The following is a 27,930-nucleotide window of genomic DNA, read 5'->3' on the forward strand; positions in this document are numbered from 1 at the left end:
GTGCAGGCTTGCGTGTACATGTTTCGGCAGAACAGAATCCTCACGATGATTGAGTACGCAGGTAATAACAGGTTTACCAAAGGTGGGTATTACTCTATTAGGGATTTGTATTGTTGTTCAATAATTTTATCACCCGGAGTGCTTCCTTGCGATAGTATTTTCTCTAATGAAAATATCAGTTTAACAAAGTTTTGAATTTTAGTCTTGAAAAGTAATTTGTATTAGAATTGCAAATTAGTATGTATCATATTACAGCAGGCCTATATCTTGTGGAATTTCAGTTATCTTGTGACACCTCTTTACTAGTAGAATATATTAATAATCATATATCCGTCCATTGTTAAATTAACCCTTTGTTTTCAAGTATATAAAGAACGTTATGTGCAAGTTGTTACTCTTTCATAAATAAATAGTTATATTACAACAAAAATATACAATTGACTCTGGCATTTTTTTTATTCAAATATCAGCGTAAATACTATAATTTCACTTTCACAAACACTTCTGTTATCCAATAAGAACATTATTTACATCAGAATCAAATGTATTTAGAATTTATAAAAAATAGTTGTGCTCTTATTCCTTTAAAAACAACATAAAAAAAATAACTTACAATCTAAAAATAGGAATTTGCAAACATCTTATTAACAATAATTATGAAAAAAAAATGTAATGTGAAATAACTGTGAACAAGTTCATTAAACAGGAGATTATTTAATTAATACATAAAATATATTAAATAATACTTTAAAAATTACCATTTCATGGAAATTAGGATTGTTAAATAATATTATTGCAGATTGGCGTGGTTTAGATACAGTGCATAAATAGTAGGTTCATAAATATTTATTTATGAGTAAAAAGATTCAATTGACTTGGAATAAATCTTTGTAGCCAAAATAACAAATATCATACCTAGATCTTGAGATCAAACTTCTTTAAAGGTAGACATATTATTTTCCGAACTATTTGATTGTGACCCAACTCAAATACAGTTTGTAAACAAACAATAATACAATACAATAATGAATCCAATAATGGAATTTGAGTGATGTGGTTGGCCTACAGTATGTAGCAAGGCTGGCTGCATGGTGGTCAAAACAGCCTTGCAGCGAGACTATGGCTGATGTCCAGAACAGCGCAGGGCTGTGAATATATAGCAAAGAATGTGGCTGGTGACTAGAACGGTGCGCAGGGGATATGATATGTATCAACTCTATGACTGTTGACTAATTTTAGCTTATTTTTCTAATCTTATATGTAATTTTGTATTCCTTTCGAAAAAGAAGTGAGCAAATATTACTGTAAATCAAGGCTGCCAGATTACAGCGAATTTCCAGTAAATTAATCTATACGTGCTGTTTCTACGTGCCTATGTCAGAATTTTTAATTTTAGAAGGAAAATGAATGCATTACTGAAATGCATGGGAATTACAATGCCCTTATAAAAACTGAATGCAATAGTAAACCCATAAATGCGGTACATGGTATTTCAACTATGGAGGAATAATTTAGGAAGAATATATCTTGCTATAAACATCTTGATTATCATGGGCATGATGCCTCTCATCAATGGTAACCATGGTAACAAGTAAGACCTTCCTCATCTTCTTCCTCCCTTACTTCCTCCATACCTTGAAGGGAGAAAATTTAATACAAAGTATAATTATACAAGATACTAAGTAGACAGATAACTCTACATTAATTTTTGGTAAGATATACTCTCAGTGTTCATTTTGCATAAGCCAAAATAGAATGAAGAAGCTGGACATTGTTTAGGGTGTCTTAAATATGGCATTCTGGGACGGATGATTACATTATGCTTAAAGGCCTGTTTATACTTCAACGATAACGAAAATGATAAAAAAGCTAAAAACCGATTGTTCATATAGAAAACAAAAGAAATAAGAGACGTTTTTACACGATTCGATAAAGATTTATCGTGTATACAATAACAAAATATTTTTAAAAATCAAATCAGATGACGTCATAATCATGGAAAAACGATAAAATCGTTGCTACTACTACGATTTTAATGTTTTTCCATGATTATGACGTCATCTGATTTGATTTGTCAAAATACCTTGTTATCGCATAACTGATAAATCATTATCGAATCGTTCTAGTGTAAAAACTTCTCTTATTTCTTTTATTTTCTATATGAACAATTGCTTTTTAGCTTTTTTATCGTTATCGCTGAAGTGTAAACAGGCCTTTGTAAGTTTCTATCAGGGAATATTTTTATATATTTTAAAATTTTGAAAGAACATTATTTTTTTTAAAACAGTGCCATGAAGAAGAAAATTTTCATTATTTCTTTACAGAAAATCCAAATTCTATATTTTTTTACTTTGAAAGTGAACAAAGAATTTGGATTTATTTAAAGATAATATCAACATGTTATACCAACAAATGAAATCCTGATGAATTCCTTAACATAAATTAGAAACACATTGATTAATACACAAAAATATTAATAAACTAACCTGTTATAAGGATCTGTATGCAAGTTAAAATTGTCATTATGACCACTACGGTTATATTCACTTCCGTGGTTTCCTCTCCCATAGTCGTTACCTCTGCCGTGGTGAGGCACATATGGAACCTGATGCTGTAGATGGTACTGACGGGCAAAGCTTGTCTGGTCATGGCGCTGACCGAATCTGGCACCGCTATTTTGAGGAGAGATGCTCGGCTCACCGCGTCCATCACTTCTTCGTTGACGACCATGTTGGGATACTACTAAGAAAGAAAACAATTTTTAAAAAGAGAGTGACCTCAGAACTATCATCTATCCAAGTAAATTAAAGCACCCCAACATATGATATAAGCAAAACAATATGGCTGACATAACAAATTAGTTTACAAGCTTTTTTAGTTGGAAAATTCTACATTCTTACTTCTAATATCCTGCTGTATCGATGACTGATCCTCCAAAAACTGGGATGATTGTCCGTAACCGTGGCGTTCAAGTGGGGCACCTTGTAACTGGACATTGGTGATCTTGACGGGTGAGGAATGGTTCTTGTATGTGACAATGCCTGGAAGACTGTTCTCCACTGGATTACTTGGCTGACAGTAGTAAAATTAAAATATTGCCATTAAAAGTTTCATTGAAAATTTTGTAAAAAGACAATAATGAAATATACAATACAAAGCTATTATTACATGAATAATGACGATAATATTTAATAGCAGTTTGGCGCAGTAGGAACGGTTTGCTTCCCCAACCAATCCCTCGCTGATCAGCATTCCGCTTGTATCCTTGAGCAAAGCACTTTATCTGCATTGCTTCTCTCTACCCATGAGTACAATGGGTACCTGGTGGGGTTGCCAGCTCCTGCAATGATTACCAGCAGCAACAGCATGTAAACCCAATGAGTAGGGAAAAGAACTGCGTTTTATAACCTATAATAAGGAAGAGGCACATTATAAATACCTATACCAGTACCAGTTATAAATAACATAATTACCTGTTGCTCCATAAAATACACCTCTGCTTTGGTTCTTTCCTCGGTGCTTACTGGTATACCATCAATACACAGCAAGTTTGATTGTCGAAAAACCAGCATTGGTCGATGTATCAAACGACGTGATACCTAGATTTAACCCAATACAGGTAAATTAATGGTAATGCTAATAGCCGTGAAATTGATTTGGATGTAGAAGAAATGTTTATAATAGTAAAGATAGGTTGTTATGATCAACAACAGTTATAACGACAATATGTATTTTTTTAAATGCAAAAATAAAAAAATAAAAAAAGATAGAGTGCAATGAAGGTCAGGGGACAAACTAATAAGAATGTATATCATGCTTTGTGATTTTAAAATAGCATGTGACAAATTAATAAGCATAAATGTATTCATTGCAATAGTAAAGCACTTACTGGATTACTGATGACAGAGAGCTCTATCAAATTTGTCAGACACTCCAGTTTCTCAAGCTCAGCTATATCCTAAAATTACAAGAAATATGATTATAAAGTAGTTGTGAAGCCATGTTAGGACTAGACCTCTGCAAGGGCAGATGTTCCTATGCAGCCTGAACATGGTCATGTTGTGGCAAAATGACTAAGTTGTAGCAAAAATTTAAATTCAAGTTATTGGTATTTTCAGATACCTGATTATGTGATGTTTAAAATGAGGGGTCATTCTTTGAAATTTGACATTTCCTAAGAGTATAGTACTCTAGAGTAAAGATAAACATGATTTTGAGTAATTGCCTTCCAAAGTTATTTGTGCACACATTGTTAAATAGAATTAACTATCAAAATAACATTAAATAAACGATTTGTTGACCACTTACAGAATTAATATTTTGGGCATGATTAAGACATTAAACTGTGATCTATAGTGAAAAACAAATTTTGATTTTAGGCAATTTTTTGAGCTCCCATATTTTATACCTCATTTACTCAATAACAGCATGAGCAACAACTAAACCATTTCACCACGACATACCTCAAATATGGTCATGACGACAACACAACCATAAGCATATTATGACTAAATATGGGATTACAACAGTTTTTTTCAAACAGTAAATTATGAAGCAGCAGCAACTCTCTGTCATGAGCTTTTACTGGTAATCAATGCCAGCTTCTTAAGGCAAGTTAAATATAGCAAAATACCAAAATTGTTAATTAAAAATATGCCACATTCTCGGGGCATGGGTTAAATCATGCCACATATCTCATTTATTTTTTTCTTCTTGAATATACACAAATCCCTTCCTAAGACTTATAATGAGACACAAGCTACGTTTGCATTTACTGAGTAATTTGATTAAAGCAGCATCGAGACTAAAAAAATGTGACACCTCTTAATATGGTCATGATGACATCCCATCACATCATGACCATAGGCACATCAAGACTAAATATGGACATACAAGAGTTTTTTGTTTAAGAAAATCTGATAATCTTGACAGAGCTTAAGAGGAACGGTACGTACTTGGATCCTATTGCTTCCAAGATAGAGTCTTTGCAGATTCTCCAAATAATTGAAGTGAGTGAGTTCTCGCAGACGATTCTCCTCAACATGCAGCTCTACCAGGTTCCATTGGTTGATAAATGAGTGCTCGCTTAACGTCTTAATCTTGTTTCTGTCCAAAACGAGCTCACGCAGATCCTGCAGCCCTTCCAAACCTTCTACCTTGCTTATCTCATTACCTGCATAATATAAATTTTCTTTAGTCCAAGTAACAATTGATACATGGAAATTCTATTTCCACTGGAAGTAAATGTTACGTTACACAACAAAGGCTTATACTAACTTTAATAAACATAAAAAAATATACCGGCCTATACTAATATACATTTAAAAAATATATTTAATTATACATATATATTAATTAATATCATAGTGTCAGCAAACAAGGTATTTACTATTGCGTTGTACTTATGAATGGCATCAGGTCATGTCTACGACTTTTACTTCTTACACATTCAGTATTTGTCAATTCTTTTCTTAATTAAATATTATTATAATACTATTATTTTGGTCATTAGCATCATCATCACTATAGTACTATATACTGTATATTAATAATTCCATTTATCTTAAATAATTAAAATAATTGTTAAAGGATATACCTTGTAGAAAGAGAGCCTTTAGTGATGTGAGTCTCCCAAGCTGCAACTTTGCAAGATCACTGATTCCGTTGTAACTAATCACACAAGAAAACAATACCACAACAATCTTATTAGCCTGGTTCTCATGAAAACCCCAGTATCCGTATCTAACCGTTGGCGCTAACCATTAGCACCTGTGTGAGAACGCCCGATCGGTTATCGCTAACCGTTAGCGGTATCCGGATACTGCTAACGGTTAGCCAAAGCTATCGGTTACCAAGTTAAGCGTGTTTCTATCATCAACCAATCACACATACACATTTACAATTTCCAGTTCCTTATTGGCCAGTGATTCGATCATCATATTCTTGGTATCCGGATCAGGATTTTTTCGTATGGACGCATGGCAGCTAACGGTTAGCAGAATCTGGATCCTGCTAAACTGTTAGCTGTCGTGTCAGAACATAGGCATTATGCATTTCAAAAATAATGAAATAATTTCAAAAAAGGTATTCTTAATGTATAAATCAATTAGGCAATGCATTGTTCTATAACATTATGATGCTAATGATGATGATGATGATAATAATTAAATTATTGAGGCTACATGATCGTAATTTAACCAATCATGATAGAATATAAGCATAAATTTCAATTCCACTGTAACAATAACACTAGAAATTTATAAAATATTCATATGTAAGAGATGGTTAAATATGAATTCAATTTCAGACATTGAGTGCATATGGTAAAACTACTGAATTGATTAAATCAATAATTATAGTAAAATACTAGTGCCATTGGTGTTAATGACAATGATTTTGATACATAAATTCACTGTAATTTTACTTACCCTAAATGCAGCACCTCTAAGTTCTCAAGTACAGGTAGATAGTTCTCAGGTGCATACCCTTCAACTTCTTTGCTGCCTTTTTGAGGTAGATGTTTACTGTTGCTCTGCTTTGTCTTGGGTATAATGTATTCAATATGATTGTGGTTTAAACATAGCACCTGAAATGATGAAAGAAAGTTCTTAAAAATCACATCAAACAAATATTACATAAGTAATATGGAGTTGATGCAGAGATAGGACTATTGAAAAAGGATCGAAAACAGAAAAAAATATACACAAAAAAGATATACACACAAGATATACACACAAGATATTCACACAAGATATTCACACAAGATATTCACACAAGATATTCACACAAGATATACACACAAGATATACACACAAGATATTCACACAAGATATACACACAGGATATTCACACAAGATACACATAAGATACAAACACAGAATAAACAAACAAGATATGCACACAAGATATATGGAGGCCTTTATTGGAGTGCAAACACCCGCCTAGCATTGAGTGCTGGTTTTATATGGACTGCAACACATAAACATTTTGTTGAGATACATCATACAAATAAGCTGTACAATCACACCAAACTAATGGTAAAGCAGTGTACTAATAAGAATCCACTCCAATTAAAGACTACCTCAAAATAAAGACCACTTTCCTGTGGTTCCCAAGTAATGGTTCCCAAGTAACCAATTTCTTTTATCTTTATTATTCAAAGCTAAACCCTGGTCTTAAAAGTTGTTTTTAATCAGAGGGAAACCTGTATATCATTTAAGATTTAATAAACATTCATCAACATTGAAACCGTAGAGTGAGATACAGACCATAGTCTATGAGTGAAATACTTACTCGGACATTACCCAACTAAATAACAAAATTCACAATATGCAGTAGATAAACTTACCCGCAGATTAATAAGATGGATAAGACCACTGAAGGAAGTCATGTTATTATTCTCTAGATTAATACTGCAAATGAAAGAAAAAAAAAATTACCTAATTACGTAAAAAAGTAATTCATTCACATACAGAGTAAGATTGGCATATTGGTCCACCCATGAAAATATTTACAAAATCAACTACTATATAATGAAGTTGATGAACACAAATATGAATTCAAATTTAAAATATGAAAAATGGTTCAACTGAAGAACAGGACAGAAAAAACAAATCAAGGCCTAGTCACCAATTAGCCAGATAGAAAATTAATGACAAATCACAGGAAATCAGGGCTTCACCAATCAGCACTCTTAGTCTTCAACGGTAATTTAAGACCCCCGTCAAACAGATTGTCTCTCCTGTTGGGCAAATTCTGGTGCTGCCATAGATGAATATGCTGAGAAAACAATTAAGGGGGTGCCTACCTTCTAAGGTTGATAAACTGATCTCCAATCCCAAGATCAGCATGTCTGATGTTAGAACTTGGAACGTCTAATTCTCGTACCTCTAGGAAGTTTGCATGACCGAGTCGTTCCGCAACAAAATCTTGTGTTAGTCTGCCTCCAAATGTGTCACGGGCTGAATTACCCTCTGCTGCCTCCTTCAATTGATTAAGTTTAAAATATTGATGATTGACATTTTCTTAACACACTGACATCAAAATGATGAACATCATCTTTATTATCATTAGCCTCTTCACTGTCGACCTCAATAGTATCATTGATTTAAATAACACAAGGAACATCATTAGCAGCATTATCATCATTACTAACATCATAACCAGTAACAGCATCATATGTCAACATAACCAGTAACATCATCATCAGCACCATCATCATTATCATCATCATAATTAACATCATAAGTATCATTATTATTATAATAATCAGTATCATTGGTTTGGATTCATTTGGTGTAAACACCAAAGATAACTTAAGAAGAAGACTTATTTCCAGTGGGGTCCTTATGGTAGTGATTGTGAGTTGTACACCAGGAGACAATCCCCTACTCTTTTCGGAAAAAGTGTACTGCGTTCTTTAACATGCACATGGCTAGCTTAATCGTCTCATCCGAAAGATGGTGTGCTATCATAACTTGCATTTCAGCCCAGAAAAACACTGAGAGCAGCAACGGCAATTGAACCGTGAACCAAGAAATCTCCACGGTTTAGCGCACACACAGTGGCTACCAATAGTTTAGCTGATGTAATATATTAATTGAAACATGTGACTTACAATGGCTGTACCATCAAGTGCCTTGAGAGATTTCAAATGATATATGACATACAAACGATAGTTGTCAACTTCTCTTGCAACTGGGTTTCCATATAAATCCAATATTACAAAGTTGGGAAGATTCTAAAAAGAGATCAAAGAAAAAAAATTTTATTTAAAAAACAGTTTCTCGTTATGGCTGATCAGATATGAAGATGACACTTTCTAATATTTTCAATCCAATTTATGCATGTAAGTAAGCTCATCTTCCTAGTTGGTAGTTGGGCCCCGGGACCCATGCCAGCACCATGCCATGGCAGTTTGTAGGGTAGTTACACACAAGGAGACAATCTACTGGCTGTTATCAGAAGTGTATACGGTTGTGTACCATTCACTTGGCCATGAATGTTAAATTAAAATAAAATAAAGATGGAACACAAACACACCATGAAAAACCATAAAGTATAGAAAATAAAAATAAACAGCATCTTGTAACATGATTATTCTGTTTTTGAAAGACAACCCTCTACATAGTACTTTTTCTGAGCTTTGAGTATTTCAAATATTTGTAAGTTGTAAAGTCAGATTTTGTATAAAATATTTTATTGATTTTAAAACTACATGAGAGTATGTTCGATAGTAGGATTCGATAATAATGCATACACATATCAAACTAATGCAAAAATCCACTCAACTTAAATATAATGAGGGAGCTGTTACATGCCAGCAAACTGTGTACAGTACTCAATCTATGAAGGGCGCCCACTACATTCTGGTATTACTTTGTGCTTCATTTTGTGCAATTTCAATGTGTGCATGTAAAATCTGAAAAGTGGGAACTCTACATTCTATAATCTTAGGAGAAACTGATTTCATAATAAACACAAGCTGTTCTAACCTTCAGATGAAATATTTCTCTGATGTTCCTTATGGAATTATTACCAATGTAAAGTTCAATAAGAGAGGTGACTTTCTCTAGGCCGGCGAGGGAGTTGATGCGGTTGTTCTCTAAGGAGACACTCTGCAGTTGAGGGAGCTTCTCCAAGTTAGCATTCTCTAAACTCACTATGTAATTATTACCCAAGTTCACAGTGTGTAGACGGCTAAGATTTGAAATACCTAAAAAATTTAAAAAAAACAGCAGCAATGTTTAACGAAAACCCTATAATTGCCATTTTACATAAAACTCACCACTCAAGCATGAAAGAAAATAATAAAATTGGCATCTCACCCATAGATGACATTGTAGAGCGATACAGATGGATTGAAGCAATACTATTATCTGAACAAATTTAAAGGCACTCAAGCCCAACTCACCAACCTAAAGCTCTGTATAACCCTATCATAATACGTGTATAAAAAACATAAGATACCTTCTAATTTATAAATACAGTTGTCTTCCAGAGAAAGTTCCTCCAGCATCAGACAGTGGTCAAGTCCTTCAATCTTCGTGATGTCATTGTTATTGAATGAAGCCCAACGCAGGTTGTTCAAGCGGTCAATGTTGGACAATTTGCTGATGTGCTGGCCATCTAGGTTCAGAGTGGTCACCTGAAGTGGACAACAGTTTGCACATATATTACAATGGGAAAATGCATAAAAACCAAATATACATAAACAAGAATTATTAATTATTGTTATAATAATGTAATATGTATTCATTATACAAAATAAAGAAAATTAATTTTTTAGTAATTTGAAAAAGTATAACAATTTAATATAGATCAATTGCTTTGTAATTTCCCACTCTTTGAAAGATTCCCAACCCTTGAAATTTTCAGGAAATTTCTGACCACTATCAGACAATTTCCAACACCTAGGGATAATACCCTAGCCTTACTGGAAAGTAAACATCCTGTCGGTGAATTCTCCACTATGCCATCCAAACCCACCTAGTAAGAAATTCGCCAAACCTGCTGATAAATTCCTCACACTAGTTGGTGTATTATTTTTTGTATGAAATAATTTATACAAATAAACATAGATGATCCTAAAGCTACTTGAATAATTATTCACAGCTACATTAAATACAGATTGACAGATGTCATTTAGCTTTGTACCTTTGAATACCAATGGCTGTCATTCTCACTGACTCTGTCAGGTTTCTGACGGCTCATTGACGTCACAAGCTGAGCGAACGACGCTAAACCTGTCTCTTATACACATCTAGATGTGTATAAGAGACAGATACACACAGGATATTCACACAAGATACACATAAGATACAAACACAGAATAAACAAACAAAATATGCACACAAGATATATGGAGGCCTTTATTGGAGTGCAAACACCCACCTAGAATTGAGTGCTGGTTTTATATGGACTGCAACACATAAACATTTTGTGAGTTCATTGAAGCTGATGATAAGTTTCTTGAGGGATGTCAACGTTGCCACATGCTTCAACTTTGCTAGGCTGTTACCATTCAGATTCAACACCGTCAGACCCAGCAATGAGTTAGTGTTGGCACATTGCATGATCAATTCCTCAGTTAAAACTATCAATCTAAAAAAACATGCAAATAAAACATTCAAAACAGCACCGTGAATAAGTAGTTAATAATATATGAGGCATGCCATGTCAAAACCAGCACACTGTCGCTGAATGCTAAACTGAGTACTGTAATTCATGTGGCATAATTGTATACTTCAGTACAGAGAGGCCATAATTGGCTTTTCCCAGCAGTACTGGGAAAAGCCATTGTTTTTGTTGTGATTTTTTTAAATTTTTTCTTTTTTCTTGCATACATTTTTCATAACTTTTTGCACTGTGCTTTTCTGGCCGTCACTTTGGTCACTTCCCATGCTTAGAATTTTTCTGTGTTTTGCCGAAGCATAGGCCATTATATCAAGGATGTGCCTCCTAATATTTAGTGTCAATCTTCGGTGGGGTGTGTGTGTGTGTGTGGAGCAATTAAAGTGTTTTAAGGTCAAAAAGATATTTCAAAAACTGGTCGGTTGATGTGAATGAAACTTACAGGAAAGTTTAATCAAGTTACAAGGAAGAAATTTTTATGTGTTTGAGGGTCTTTTCAATTCTTGAGGATCCAGACCTAAATATCTCTTTAAAAAACCAATGGGTCTAAATGAAACATTCTATAATACATTGTAAAGGTCATGTAAATAAATGATTAAATTTTTGTGACGATCCGCAGAATGTTATGGATCTGAGGACCATTTAAGGAAAACATCTCAGACCACATATTTTGAAAACGGATCAACTGGACTGAATGAAACATTCGGAAAAGATTTAACCAAGTTAAAGGAAGAGATTATTATGTGCTGGCGACGAATCAGTCAAGGGAGTAAATTGGAGGGTCATTTCAATTTTTGAGGACCCAGACCTAAATATCTCTTTAAAAAACATCAATTGGTATAATTTAAACCTTGTATAACAGTTTGTCAAGGTCGAGTAAAGAAATTATTAAATTTTTGTGACGATCCGGAGTAGGGTGTAGATCTGAGGACCATTGAAAGGAAAACGTCCCAGACCACATATTTCGAAAATAGATTAACTGATCTGAATGAAACATTCGGAAAAAGTTTAACCAAGTTACAAAAAAGATAGTATTGTGTTAGCGACGAATCAGTCAAGGGCGTAAACTGGAGGTTCATTTAAATTTTTGAGATCCCAGACTTAAATATCTATAAAAAGTTTTCAATGGGTGTAAACGTAACTTTCTATAATAGTTTGTAAAGGTCCAGTAAAGAAATGACTGAATTTTTGTGATGATCCGGCGAAGGGTGTGAATTGAATGCGAATGAAACTTAGGGGAATAGTTTGCAGAATAGTTTTTCAAGGTGAAATTAAGAAATGATCCAATTCTGGTGACGATTCGCAGTAGGGAGTGATATGAAGACCATTTAAAAAATTTTTTGTTGACAGTTGATTAAATTATTTAAACGCAATTTGCATTTTCTAAAGTGCTTAAACCAGTTACAGGTAGGTTAAACTCAAAACTACCATGATATGCTATGAACTGAAAATGCAATTTCCTATGCAAGGTCGGCTCATATATAGCGTGCAATGGTTATGAGTCACGATGTACCTCGCTATTTTCATTGCATCCATAGTTCAAGTATCACTAATAACGTCGCAGTGAACTTGGTTTTCGGTTTTTTTTCATCCCACTTCATTTTTTTCTACTTTCCATTTATGACAATTATTTTACTTTCAATGTTAAATTGCTATCCCTGAGCAGCGAATAATTACTTATAAAATGCAGGATATTACTTATAGTGCCATGCTTTACTGCAATGCATGTGGATCCATTCCACTACTTTGTGCAATGTTTCTCATGTAATGAAAAAATAGTCAACTAAAAGATAATGGAATCACCCATTTGTGTAACATTTCCCTCACCAAGTCATTCATGACAGTCCTTCAATTCTAACTACAACACTCAATCCTAACTAAATTAGAAAATGATTCATTGTCTTGGGAAAAAGTCAAAGATCAACTTTCAATTATCATTTGTCAATAAATTACAGTTTATGCAAATGAGAATTTTTACATTGATTTAAGACTTTCAAACATGGTACATTAAAAATGATTTATTGTCTTGGTAGGGGATGGGAAAAAGTTAAAGATCAACTTACAAATCGTTACAACATTCTCATTTGCGATTTGTATGTTGATCTTTAACTTTTTCCCATCCCCTACCAAGCAAATGAATCATTATTTAATGTAGTTAGGATTGAGTGTTTTCATTTGCAGCTAGAACATAACACTGCAAGGATAAAAATTACAAGTTACAGAACAATTACAGACCTACAAGAGTTTCTGCCATCATTTGCTCAGAATATGGTAAGTTGAAGAAATGAGAATATTTGGTATTATTATTTTTGACACAATCTAGGTTTAGATTAAAAGTCAGGCATAAATTTAATGCTAGATTTTTGTTTGTTTTTGTCTGCATATATGTTTGAATATCTGACTGCCTGACAGATGCTTTAAAATAGAGTAAACCCCTTATTTGGGAAAACCCTATTCAGGAGGTCCCCCTTCCGTGGAAATATATCCTGTAACACTACAGACAACCATATTAAGGCAATACTCCTAAAGGGGACGTGGACACTTTCTGAGAGTGCCAAATGGTCAGATCATAACGTATTTAACACCTAATGGAGACACTTAAATTCTTTCATTTGATTAAACAACTGAACAATAGTCAAAATATAAGAAAAATTCATTCAAATTTATATTTCCACACCTTTTGAGCAATAAATTTAACATCAAACCAGACATTTTTTCACCTAATATCTAGAATTGCCTAGTGTTACTGTACTTCAAACATCCAAATCGTTCCAACATTCTCATTTGCTTAAACTCTAGTTCAAAACAAGAGATTTGTAAGTTGATATTTAACTTTTTCCCATCCCCTACCAAGACAATGAATCATTTTTTAATGTAGTTAGGATTGAGTTTCTTAACTCAAAGTCAAAGTTATTCTCACTTGCAACAAGTAATACTGTAATGAAGAAAATCACAAGCTACAGTACAATTACAGACTTACAGAAAATCATTTGCTCAGAATATGGCAAAGCTGAAGAAATGAGGATATATTTGGTATTATTTTTTATGACACATTCTAGTATAGGTTTTGATTCAAAGTCAGGCATACACTTAATGCTAGATTGCTGGTCTAAATATGTGTGATTAGACTGCTATATCTGACTCCCTGATAGGATGCTTTTAAACATACTTATATCTGATCAAACAAACTTTGTGTCTGGTCAAACATCGGCTAACTTTTGAGTATGAGAGCCATACATGTTTTTTTTCTATTTTGTGGGGTAACCACCACCACCTTTATTCATCTCCATACAATCAAGACAATTTGATATTTCTCCATTTTTCTGGGTTTTTGCTCTTATGTTCTTACACATATTTATTTTATTTTTTTTTTCAAAGCTTTCTTTTTGTTAAAGCGCATCTTAGGATAATAACGCACTCATTACTATAAAAGAGTTGAATACAATAAAAATATGAAATAAAAGTCTATATAAAAATTATATAAATAAATGCTTTTTGCATATCACTCATCATTGACTATCAATGCGTTATATCTGTACAAGATATAATAATGTCAGTACCTTTTTTTTTTAATTTAAGAGCCATATAACTTCTAGTGTATGCCAATCTATTTCGTAAATACTCTGGAAAAAACAGACCTGTGTAAGTAGCTGTTCAAGTTCTTATCCCAGCAATTATGCCCACACCTATTGAGCCAGCTGTTATATTATATCCAAGAAGTATTCACAGAATAAACACATCAGGTATTTTATTCATTTTTCCAGATGAATTTAAGTGCTATTAACCTGCTCCTATGGCTTCTGAGTGGAGACATCCTGCTACCATCTTCAGTTGTACTTGGACAACCAACAGCTAATGAAACTGATGCCAATCAACACACCCAAGCAAATATTCCATGCCACTACAGCTGCTGCCCAGGCGTTCCAGGTCAGAATGGAGTACATGGAATTCCGGGATTACAAGGACAGACAGGTGAACAGGGGCCTAAAGGTGATTCAGGCAACAGTGGAGAAAAAGGAATTCAAGGAGAAAAAGGGGAGAAAGGAATAATCGGAGCAAAAGGTAAAAAAGGAGACTCAGGCTTTCCTGGAAAGTTAGGACCAGCAGGTCCATTTGGGCAGAAAGGTGCACATGGACCACCTGGTGTAGGTGTTCCTGGTGCAATTGGACCAAAAGGTAAACGGGGTGAAGCTGGTCCAATAGGGATGCCAGGCAGTCCTGGACCTGTAGGCTCTCAAAGGAGATCTGCTTTCACTGTTGTAGCTACAAGAAGTGAAATAATTCAACCCTCCATCGGAAATCTCATCATCAAACTAGATACTGTGGAACTGAATATTGGCAGTAATTACAATGCAAGTGCAGGTGTCTTCACCTGCACCATCCCAGGTGTGTACTTCTTCAGTTACAGTTGTTACACTGATACCTTGGGATATGTTCAGTTGATGAAAAATGGAAATATCATTGTAAGCAGTATTGAGTATACCAATCAGGTAGTGACCATTCAACTTCAGATCAATGATGAAGTCTGGATACAGTTTGACACTGCAGCCACTGGAAGACGGATTTATTCTGATAGGAATCGGTATGTTTCTTTCACAGGGTTCCTACTTTATGAAACCTAAGCCACAGCACATATCAATCCATTCCATGCTGTTTTACACAGGATTTGGATTATATACAAATGTTAGCACATATAAATTTTTTTTATGAGACTATACATGTGCATGTAGAACATGGGTTTAGCCAGGAAAAGAAATATAGGACAAATATTTGGTGTCAAGCAGCAGTCGAGGGGTGTGGCCCCAAATTTGTGGGGATGTTCCTCTAAAGATAAAAAGAAAAGGATACCATGCCCAAATATCAAAACCAACAGGCCTAAGTCATTCTTATATCTATTTTATAAATATCATTTGACTTAATAAATCATAAATTTCTTTTGGAATTGTTAACAGCAAAGGCAAAAAGTACTATTAGTGTAGACAAAATAATGAACTATGCTCGTGGGATATGATGTAGACTTCTAGAAGACACAATTACAGGTAGCTAAGAGTTCATCCAATAAATATAAATACGAAACCTAAAGATTTTTTTTATTTACAATTTAAGATTCTTAACAGGACATGGCCAAGAACGTCCAAGAACGTCTTGTTGAAGTGGCCGTCATAAAATATTTTTGGCCGTCCAAAAGACGGCTGGATGGCTCGCTGGCTAAGCCCTTGATGTAGAAAAAACTAAAAATGAAAAATCACAAAAAAATTAGTTAACTTCAGATGCAAAAAATGGTATGAATGCATACTAGTTTTTCTATTGAATTCTAAATATTAAATGACCAAAATTCAATGGTGATTTCAGCACAATTGCAGGTCAAATGCTACACTGCTTTTTCAGAGCTCATGTATCATGAATTTCATTATGTTGTTTTCCCCCATTAAATAGATTTGATACAATTTAACACAATATTTTGCTACTTATGTCATTCTCCTACCTTTACTTACCTCCTTTACCAACATACAATACTTTAATCATCTTGCTGGAGAATTAATGTATTAGTTAACATTATGGTAGTCCCAAGTGTTCATGTAGAAAGTAAATATGAGCCCGTTCTAATTCTACCCTGACCACTCCATCTATGTGATTGGCTGTGATGCAGTTGATTGTCATTAGAATGTCCATCACATGACAATCACATTGTTATCAAATGATCAAATGCCATGTTCAAAAGTCAACAACCATATAACCATATGGGGGACTTTAAGAAAGAGATAAATTCAAGTTTATTATACCTAGGCCTTGGTTTCACAATTGGTTTCATTAGAAGTACATCATCATCAATGGTTGCATCTTGCGGTTGCTCCAGAAACTTACTCTTCTCCGTTTGCTTGAGTTCATTCATTGAGATGAAAGGTGAGGTATGAGGGTCCTGTACACAATAAAATTTGATTATAAAGTTTAAAGCCCTGTCCAGACTATCCAATTATATTTGACAATCAAAAAAAATGTGACATGCCAAAATGTATTTTTTTTATTCATAATTTAAAAAACACATCTTACATTACAGATGTGTACCTCATTATGCATTAAACTAAAAAAAGGAACGCTAAAGAACCGTTCTTCGTGGGGTAGTGTTTAGCTGTAACATAAATAGCAGCCTAATTTGACATAAGGTCAAATTAGCCGTTAAGCTAGGCATATGTCTAGTACTAGTAGAATTGGTGAAAAGTACGCTATAGGGCCTAATTGAAAGTTAATTTTTATCAGACATAAAAAACTTCTAAAATCAATCATATAGGCTTTCTACATTATTTTACATTTGGACATTCTTAAGTTCTTTAACTACAATAATTATCTGAACATTTCAGACGTGTTCCACTATTATTAAGAATCAGCAAAACAGGTGTTAAGCTTCTGTTCACAGCACAATAAATATTATTGTTGTTTTGTTAAAGCTTTTATTGGTCATTCTAAAGTGCATTCTGGGTAATTGTTATATCATAATATGTAAAGTATCAGCTCGGTAAACGTTTCATGTAGAGTAAAAAATGCAGTTGCAACGCGGTTCTTATCTTGCTAATCCGATAATCAACCAATGTTAAGAACCGTTTCTTTCTTGATATTCAGTAGAAACACACCCATAGATTGCAAACACACTGCAGATTTGTTTGAACTGATAATTATTCTTTGATTGGCTGATGTGGCATAGCATTGTATATATATTGACATGCTTGCAAATTGTAACTTAAGATAATGAGTAGAATTCTTATGTTTACGCTACTGAATGCTGTGTATAATAAAAATAAACTTCAGATAAACTGACCTTTGTTTTGTACTCAAAATCAATTACGTATTCTGGTAGTACCATCTCATGATCAAAAATAAACCACTCACATTGCCTGGAGCTGCATTCGCACCACTTAGAAGAGGGATCAAGTCCAGTGGCAGTTCTAGTTTGCGATTTTGGACGGAAAACAGAATCAGCACTTGGGTAAAACTCTTTACGCAAGCTGGAAACAGAACCAAAAACCATAAACTAAACAAAACTGATAAAAAAAAAAAGATTTCAGCTTTTAGTCAGATATAGTGTGTTGAGTTTGTCAAAATATGATGGCTTTAAGGTTCCATCTCTTAATTTCAGATCAGTTCATCCTGATCCTTGCACCTGTAACCTGCATTTAAAAAGCACTGCATTTTAAGTGATATATGCCTGCATATTGTTAGTTTTTGGATTTGTAAAAACGTGTTGCGCAGCGTGTAAGGCGTTGGAGTTTCAATCGGATGTCAGTGATTCAAAACCGAAGCTTATCACACTGCTTGTGTTCCTTGGGCAAAAAACACTTTATCATCATTTGCCTCTCTTTACCCAGGAATATAAATGTGTACCTGGTAAGAGGTGAATGATTAGGAATGATATCAGTATCTAGGAATACTTCCCAGGGAACAGAGGAGGTTACGTGTTGTGTATGATCTGCATCAAATGTCAAGGGAAAAACCTGCCTTGAGCAGTTTTCTGTATATGTGCCCTAAATCTTATAAATCCTATAAAATAAATAAGTGGAGCATTAGCTTGGTGGGTACTTGCCTGCAAATTTCCATGGCCCTTGGTTCAAATCCTGTGATAAACCAAGAGTTTTTTTCACAATAAAAATAACTCTATTCATTAAGCTTCATAATGAGATTTAGAGCATCATTTACTCTCAAAAATGCAAGTTTACTTGCTATTTAATTGAAATAATTTCTTGTGCTTACCAAAGAAAAATATATTGAACACCTACCCCATTTTAAGATCTAAAGCTGGAGTACTTTTGCCAAGGAATACTTTGCAGACGTACAACTGTCCATAACGGAAGGGGCATGGATCAGTGCAAGAGGTTTTTCCAGCCTTGCGAAGTGAAGCTTGAATTCGTTTCTCTTCACAGACACTCAGGCTATTAGATAATGGAACTGCAGCGTCTCGTCCTAGTTGCTGGAAATAAGAAAGGAAGATAGATGAAAGATGTTAATTAAAGATCTGTTTTATGTAAAATGAGGGAAAAAACTATAACATTAATTATGAGACACCAGTAAAATACTTTTAGTTAAAAATGATCTACTACGAAGTTCCTCGGGTATAAGAACAACCTCTAATTTAAGCTCAATTTCATGTACCAGCCTTTCCTCGAGCAAAAGCCCAGGGTATAATTTCAATGAGTAGCTTATAAATATTCTTACAAAAACATCAATTTGGCTTTGGATTGTAGGCTAGCAGTAATAAAAAATTGCACTTTTAATTGAAAAGGGAATTCACTAGGTATAAGTCACTCAAAGTCGCGAAGGTATCCTTTTATTAGTTGTACTGTATTTATTTATTTATTAATTGGTGATAAAAATGTCAGCATAATGAAGAAAAAAAATATCAAAATTACCTCAAAAGATAATCAGAGTTGGAAGTTCAAATATTGTGTTTATTCAAATAAATGCCTGCTTTGAATAAACACCCTCTCTAGAGCCTTATTTGGAACACAAACATCCTTCGAATAAATTCCCCCACCCCTCTAAATGACTATAAAATATATTTATTGAAAGCAACATCATTTTACACGCTCTACTCTAGTGAAATTACATTTTTCTAAACCTGGTAGCGATCAATAATTATTTATGATCACACAATAACACAATTTTGACAGTAATTATGTGGTGTAGTTCCACATTTATAGTGAAATTACAAGGCACGTATTGGAGTATATACTTATCCATTTTACACCAAAAAATACCGCCTCTCTCAAATAGACTCCTCTCTCGAATAAACACCCCCTCAAAAACCCTTCTCAACAGTAAACGCCCAAGGGCGTTTATTTGAAATACAATAAATACAAAAATCTTGACAAAAAATTAGAAAAGAACCTTACCCGATATGTCTCAGCATCTAAACAACCTTCTTCAAGCATTCTCATTGGTTCATTCTCATTTCCTGGCAAATCAGGATCGTTCACAAAGAACAAGTATTCTTGGAGCTTCTTGAGTGACTGCCCTCTATAATGAAGCATTATTTATAGTTGGAAATGGAATTAGGATAAAGGGGCATTTACATCCATTCCCAATTTTTGGATCGGAATGCCTACCGGACCAATCAGGAATCGAATCAGCGTGTAAGAATAGGGACGTTGGTGTTCAGCACATCCGAAATGTGGTCGAAATTTAAGTTCGAATCAGTGAATTTCGGTTCTGATCTGATGTGAATGCAGTCTATTACTGACATTCTATCTTCCGTTCGAGTTGACTCGGCCTAGCCAAACCAGGCCAAATGATTGGCTAGATTTCGCTATGTATGTTGTGGCCGGAAAATATATAAATAACATTTTAAAATCCACATCAGCACCAAATTCGATGACCCAGAAACATGTAACATTGTTAATGTGTGAAAATTTTAAGTAAATCCATCTAGCTGTTTTTAGGTTATGCGCCCGGAAGGACAGCACTGCACTACTGCAAATACCCTTCACCTGCTCTCCTTCGGGGATTATTTTTATTATTAATATTTGATCATTTAACAAAATCACCACTGATGACACATACTTGCTATTCAAGGTTGAGTCTTCATCTTCAGCTAACAAGGCCATTTTTTTGTCAAATTTGTAGCGAAGCGTTCTATTATGAACTCTCATTATATGATGTATCTTAACACCCAGAATGCCATATGGCTTGTAGTCTGCTGCACAAAAACGTGCCAAGATCAGATCTTGACAAGATGAAAACCTGAGTTTTAAAGAAAATTATGTAATCAATGGTGAATACCTATAATGAAATATACTGGGCATCACAGTGTGAGAATGACAATGTGCAACAACAAAAAAATGGAATTTAATACTAAAAATACCAATTACATTTTTCATACTTTGTTGATGAGTTTTACAAGTCCAGTCATTTTCCTTAAATGGGGCAGGGTGTATTTACATTATACTGGCAGATCTGATAAGAATTACTATAACATACCAAATATCTGATGGCTTTCCATCTTCAAATCTCACATTGCCTCCAGTCTCAAGTTCTGTTAGTAGACGCTTAACAGACATATCCGTCTTGGCTTTAATTTGAGCTACACTCTCTTGGTGAAATAGATGTAACCTATAAAATGAAAATCCAAATTTTATATCAGTAATGGCGATGGTGAGTAAAACAGTGGTGGTTAAATTAGTTGAATTCATTAAAGTTTACTAAAGTGTTATGGAAGTTGGTCATTTATCTGTGCCTTGGAATGAATATATACCAACCAAAATTTGACAAGCAAATAAAATCAACATTTTCGATAAACAACTCAAAACACATCTATTTAATTTATATTTTGCTGAATTCTGGATATATATTTCTAATGTGAAGTGCATTGAGCCTTCTAGTAAAATGCGCTCAATCGATCGAAGTATTCTTATTATTAACGGTAACAATGAATTTTTTAACATCAACAACACTATCCCCACTAACAACATTAAGAAGAAGCCTTTAAAAAACTCCTCAGCCTACTGTTTCAGAGATTACCTTTCTAGTTCTTCATAACATGTTTTGCATCGCTCTATCAGTGCTATCAATTTTTTCTTTGCAGACTCGGCCAGATCCATTTGCTTCTCCTCTTCTTCATGATGATCGCTCTCAGTTCCACTTCCATGATCCTCCTCTTCACTTGTAAGATCTTTTGCTTGGGCATTTTCTGGAGAAGATTTTATCTTGCACTCTTCTTGTAATCTTTCAATCTTAATAAAGAAGAATAATGATAATTTGATTAAAAAAAGTTTGATTAAAAACTCTTGATCCAACCCTGTTGGTAAGTTCTGTTACCACCACTGCTTAGGTAAAGTGAAGTATAGGAAAAATATACCATGTACACAAACCATCACTATTAACTTTTAAGATTACCTACAAAAAATCTTTGGTGCAGATATATGGTCAGTTCCTCTCCGATCATTACTTATGCTGTATATGCGTATGTGTACGTATATGTGTGTGTATATATGTGCATGTATATTTACGTACATACATTTGTATTATATTATATATATATATAATATATATATATACTGTATATGTGTGTGTGTGTGTGTAAATATATATATAAATACTTACATCTTTTTATTGTTATTGTTATTACTTTTATATAATTATATATAATGTTTATGATGATAATATTAATAAGGATAATAATAATAATAATAATTATTATTATTATTATTATTGGTATTTTATGTATGACTTTACACTTAATGCTGTGTTCTCATGTTCCTTACACCATAACTTCTTGGTTTTTACAGGGGGTTAAGTCTTAAAGTGTTTACATATTTTGACCTCCTTTCACATTTCTAATAACTGCTATCTGACTTGCATTTATATCAACTATTTAACTATTTTAATTTTGTAATGTTAAGTTGAAGTGTGAAGAAACCAAAACAAACAAAACAAAACAAACAAATACTGAATTCCAGGTAACCCCGGCCACTCGTATAAGACAAGGGACTCCTGCAATTAACATAATTTAACCATAGATAATTATATTCTTAAAAGATCACCTCTTTCATCATAAATGAAACATTTTTAATTCTGTCTCTAGTTGCCTTGGTAAAAGCAGCCTTATCACGACGCAAGTGCAGCAGCATTTCTGCCATATTTCTTTTCAGCGTTTTTACTCGCATATTGTAATACATTTTCTTCTTAACCACAGTTGCCTAAAGAAAAACAAACAATGTTTACAGATTAGCACTTTCATGAACTCCAAAAAATATGGACACCTACAAATTGAATGTACTGTAGACAAACTGGGCCTTCACATATGAAATCAGATTTCAATTCTGGGTCCTAGGCATCATCTATACATGGTTGTTCTTTTATACCTGGTGCAGTATATTCACTTTTTATTACCTTACCTTAAAGGAACAAATTCTGTTACCCGACAGGTTGAGATTTTCAAGGTTGTTGAGACTGTCAAGACCATGTCCTAAAATGTTGAAATTTATTATTAACAAAATTTAATGATTTTTCTGTTGAAGAGAAAACAGGAGTAATGTGTCTTTTTTTTTTATATAATTAGATATAAATACCAATTAAATAAGTCTTATAATTCCTAGATCAAAAGATTCTACCCAATGCCTGACCACGCCCACTTACACTTTGGTTGTGGAAAATCGCCACCCCCCCCCCCCACCCAAATAAGGGACATCGGCCCCACCATCAAAGCAAAAATCCTTTCACCACCAATCCCTTTATAGCAATAGTGTTAACAGAACTTATAAACTTGGTATACTGGTATGCTCAGTTACACAATGTTGTGCTCTATCCACCCTAGAAATGTCTAAGTGATAAAATATATGTAACTGCCTTGTATGGGTGATATAAATATCACTACGCCCATATATGGGCAAACCACATTTGCCACATAAAATTCTGTAGTGTCGACAAAACTCAGCATACAAAGATGGCTGTTAAAATGTCATGTGTAGATTATAAAATGTAACATACCAATTTTCTCAATTCTATTATCTGCAAGATTAAGTTCCTGTAACTTTGTAAGTCCATTTAGTCCCTATAAATATAATAAAATTGAGTGTCATGAAGGGCTATTCTGTTGCTTATAGTGTTTTGTGTGGCACATTGCATGTTTCCAAATATATGGAAAAAAAATAAAACACAGAGATATCTTTCAAAAATTAGTAAGTGAAAAAAATATGGAACTTACTTCAATATTGGTAATGTTATTATTTGATAGCCACAGAAGCTGCAGGTCTTTCAAGTGGTCTAAATTCTCAATCTTGGTTATCTTGTTTGAATACAGGTACAATCGTTGAAGTTTTCTGCACTCAGAAAAACCCTCAATTTTCTTGGCAACAAATGAAACATAGATAATTTGTGATTAGAGATAAAATCAGACCTGACCAAACATAATTTTTTTACATCATTCTGATGGCTGCAAAAAGGATTGTGTTTAATTAATAATGTAACTAGATTGAAAAAATTATTTTTCTTAAATATGACTAGCGAACCTCAAGCAGTTCTTTTACTATAGCCTCATTCACACTGGACTTATTTTGGTAAAAATCTTGCCAAAACTATGGGAAAGGAACTCTTACCGCTCTCTGCACTTGGACTTTCTTGACCAAAGCCGCGGCAAGACTGTCTCAGTATGTTTTACTGGGCAAACAGGACTCGGTGAAACTTACCGTGTGGCTTGTTAAGCATTCCTGTCAGGGAAAGTTACTGAGATGTTCGCACTGGAGTTTTTAGGGTAAAATTTACCAGCCGGTCAGTATAAGTCTTACCAAAAAAGTCCAGTGCAATTGTGACTCATGACTAGCGAAATTTTGTTGATTTTATGACTGGAAACTTTGAATATTAGTCCTCAGAAAATATTTCCTCTGGAGTAGGGCAAGCTTTTTGAATACAGAGTTTTATAAATCAATGGACTGTCCATCAAGCGCACAATAAAAACTGACCAATCAGAATATTATGTTAGGGCCAGAAAAATATGTACATGCATTTACTGTGTCGTTTCTGCAGAACCTAAGCAACAATTAATAACAATTAATAACTCCTTGAATATCCAAAGGGCAGGGCAGGGCTAGTGCAACAGTAGATTGAAAGAATTTTACTCTTACCTGTATCTTGCATTCTGACATCCAAAATTCTTTCAGTTTTTTGCAGCTTGTAAGGCCACTGATCTTTGTCACCTCAAGGCCCATGAAAATCAATGTTGTCAAATTGATGAATAGGTGGAGGCCAACAATCTTAGAACAACTTGAAAAAAACAGTTCCAAAGTTTGAACATTACTGCTGCCTCCCTGTTCCAGTTTGTTGTATTTCACTCCATTGACAGTGCACTGCAAAGACAAGATGTAGAGATATATAACACTGGAACAGACTGACAAAGATATATGGCATGATTTGGAAAAGGCCTTTGCCCTACAGTGGGATGTAACAAACTAGGATGATGATGATGATGATGATGATGATGATGATGATGATGATGATGATGATGATGATGATGATGATGATGATGATGATGATGATGATAGTGAAGACAATACAGTATATTAAAAAAAAACTAGAGCTGTAGAAAAAATATCAAAAAAAATAATTTGCATTCATAGTATGTTTTCATGTGATAACTTTCAAAACAGAATGATCTAAATTACTCCATTAAAATAATTTAAAAATAGCCTCCTGATAGGATCATGAGTATACTGCTTAAAGTAGGTCAAAACTACTTTAAACATGTCTCATTATCAACAAGGTGCTGTCAGCATAGTAACATTTTTATAAAAGATAAAATGTAAAGGCCAATAATAGTGAATTCGTCAAAAAAATGTAAATACAGGCCATATAAGTTTCTTTTAAGGAAGCATGCTACCGATCAACGACTGTACGTCAGTAGCAGTTCCATCGCTACTCTATTTTGTGATTTTCACATAGAGGGTGCTATATACAATTTTTTTATTTTTTTGTATCACACTTCAGACACCAACAAAGTTGGCAGGTATACCCTGGTTGCAACTTTCTTATGGCTGAACAATAGACTTGCTACATACCAATTCTTTTAGAGTGTTTTCCTCCTCCTCTGAGTTTAGAAGTTGGCTCTGGACACTGACAGGTGTCGAATTACCTGAATCTGACATGTTCAACAATAAGGCTACCCTTGCTCAATCAAACTGCCATCTGTAAAATGAGGTTTTATCATGCAATATCAAGGGCTGTTTAATTGTAACCAAGATGAAAAATTATAACTATTATTAAATATAATAGCAACACTTTATTACCAAAATGGCAAACCAAAATGAATCATGCAGTTTTGGAATCTTTTTAATGAAAAGGTTCATTGCATATATTACTATTTAATATAAATTGTTTATTTAAAGAAATACTGCACTTCTATTATTATTAGTTGCCACTTCTTCTTCAATTCAATATAATTTATTGTCAAAATAGTAAACATTGCTTGAAATTTAGGCTAAATGTACACATAAAATTGTTGAAAATGGACACATAAAACATGAAAACAACATCAGAGTTTAAAAAGAAGCAAAAAAGCGAGATAAAACCCGAGAATACGAAATATAAAAGCAGTTAAAATGGATAAAAACATGGAGATAGATTGAAATAGTATCATACATTATTCAATTTAGATAACTTTCACGATTATCTTATAATAATTAAATAGCCTCATGGCTGACCGGAGGAAAGACTTCTTTTTCTTCTTGCAACAGGCAGCATAAACAAACAAAAAAAACCTACTTTTTAATCATTATTTTTCTTTCGTTGCCACTTTGAATTAGATATAAGGCCAAGTAAAAAAAAAAACATGTTTCACGTCCGGCTTTTTTTTTAAATTGAGGAAGCGGCCTTTTTTATTTTTTATTTTTTATTTTTCAAAATGGCCGCCATTCTACAGACTTGTTGACATTTCCCGTCTAGTTTTGTTCAACATATAAAATTTAGGAATCATTGTTACTGTATACAATCGGAATGTTCCCGATGTTACGTCTCAGACGTCTTCACATGAAACTATTCCATACAATCTGACATACAGGGCCAGTATAACGGGAAATTCCAGAATTCATCGGAAATCATCGGCCGTATTCGATTGGGACTTTCGTGCTCTGCTCAACGGAAAGTGCTCAACGAAGTTCACGCTCGGAATTTATCGTTGAGTTTTGTACTCAACGGGATAACATACTCAACATATAGTCCCAATCGAATATGGCAATTGTATGCGTGACAAACGCGCTCTAGTGAAGTGAACTCGAGGTTTGCCGCCTTACGCCCAGAGTAGGCGACGGCCTAGGCCTAGCCTAGAGATATTGGGCTAGCCTAGGTAGCGATATTGGGCTAGCCTAGGCATAGCTTTACTATACGAAAGGTTAGACGAAGATATTGCACTATTTTAGGCCAGGGTATTTATTTTCCAACATTTAATTCTAAATTTTCGATATATATTTTTTCTTTATTTTCATGAATTTTCCAAAAATTAAAAATTAAAAAAAAATCAAGGCGGGCGAAAAAAACGATGCGGGCGGGGACGCGAAACATGTTTTTTTTTTTTATTTGGCCTAAAACTTTAAAAATATTGAACTGCCTATAATTGTGACACTCCAGTAAGTTATTAGCTTTTAAAAGAAAATTAGGGCCTAGGCCTAGCCTAACCAAGGCCTCATCCTTACACTTACACTTTAAGGGATAAATTTATAGGCTGAGCCTTTTGAATTGAACCCCTTATCGTGCCAATGTAATTTTTCTAGGCCCTAGGCCTAGCTATTTTTTAAATTAAACGCCTCCTTTCTTTTGCAATGAAGTTATTAAACGTACTGTTTATGAAATAAGACGAATCCATTTAGCACAGGACTATGCCTAGGCTAGGCTCCAGGCCTAGCCTAATCCAGGCCTAGCTAGGTTAGTAGTAGTCTAGGAGTCCTAGGCTAGTACTAGCTCTAGTAGTAGTAGTAGGCCTAGAGGCTAGCCTATGTTGGTAGCTATCTAGGCTAGCTAGTAGGCCTAGTAGTAGAGCGTAGCCTAGCCCAGCCTAGGCCTAGGGTCCAGGAAGGATACTTTAGCCTAGACTAGGCCTAGGCCTAGCTAGTCCTTAATTACAGTAATAGATAGTACAACAGTTTTAATATTAACCACGTGATCATATTTCTACTCACACTATTTAGCTAGGACGATCAAGAAATGTAATCATATAAATAGTTTTATAAAAGTTGTAACTTCCATGTTTTTATTAAAATGCCAATCTTGCTCATTCGGCTTGTGATTGGTTAAGATTGTCACATGACAAAGCCGTATCTAAGCCTG

At 34.1% G+C, this 27,930-nt stretch overlaps 1 pseudogene; it reads right to left on the reverse strand.

Annotated features, from left to right (window-relative positions):
* Positions 1-690: 690 nt before the first annotated feature.
* LOC117105834 lies at positions 691-27,917 on the reverse strand (annotated as a pseudogene).
* Positions 27,918-27,930: the final 13 nt, after the last annotated feature.

This window comes from Anneissia japonica, unplaced genomic scaffold (genome assembly GCF_011630105.1).
Source record: "Anneissia japonica isolate Jap-2015-1 unplaced genomic scaffold, ASM1163010v1 scaffold287754_len4335492_cov202, whole genome shotgun sequence".
NCBI classification, from domain to species: domain Eukaryota; kingdom Metazoa; phylum Echinodermata; class Crinoidea; order Comatulida; family Comatulidae; genus Anneissia; species Anneissia japonica.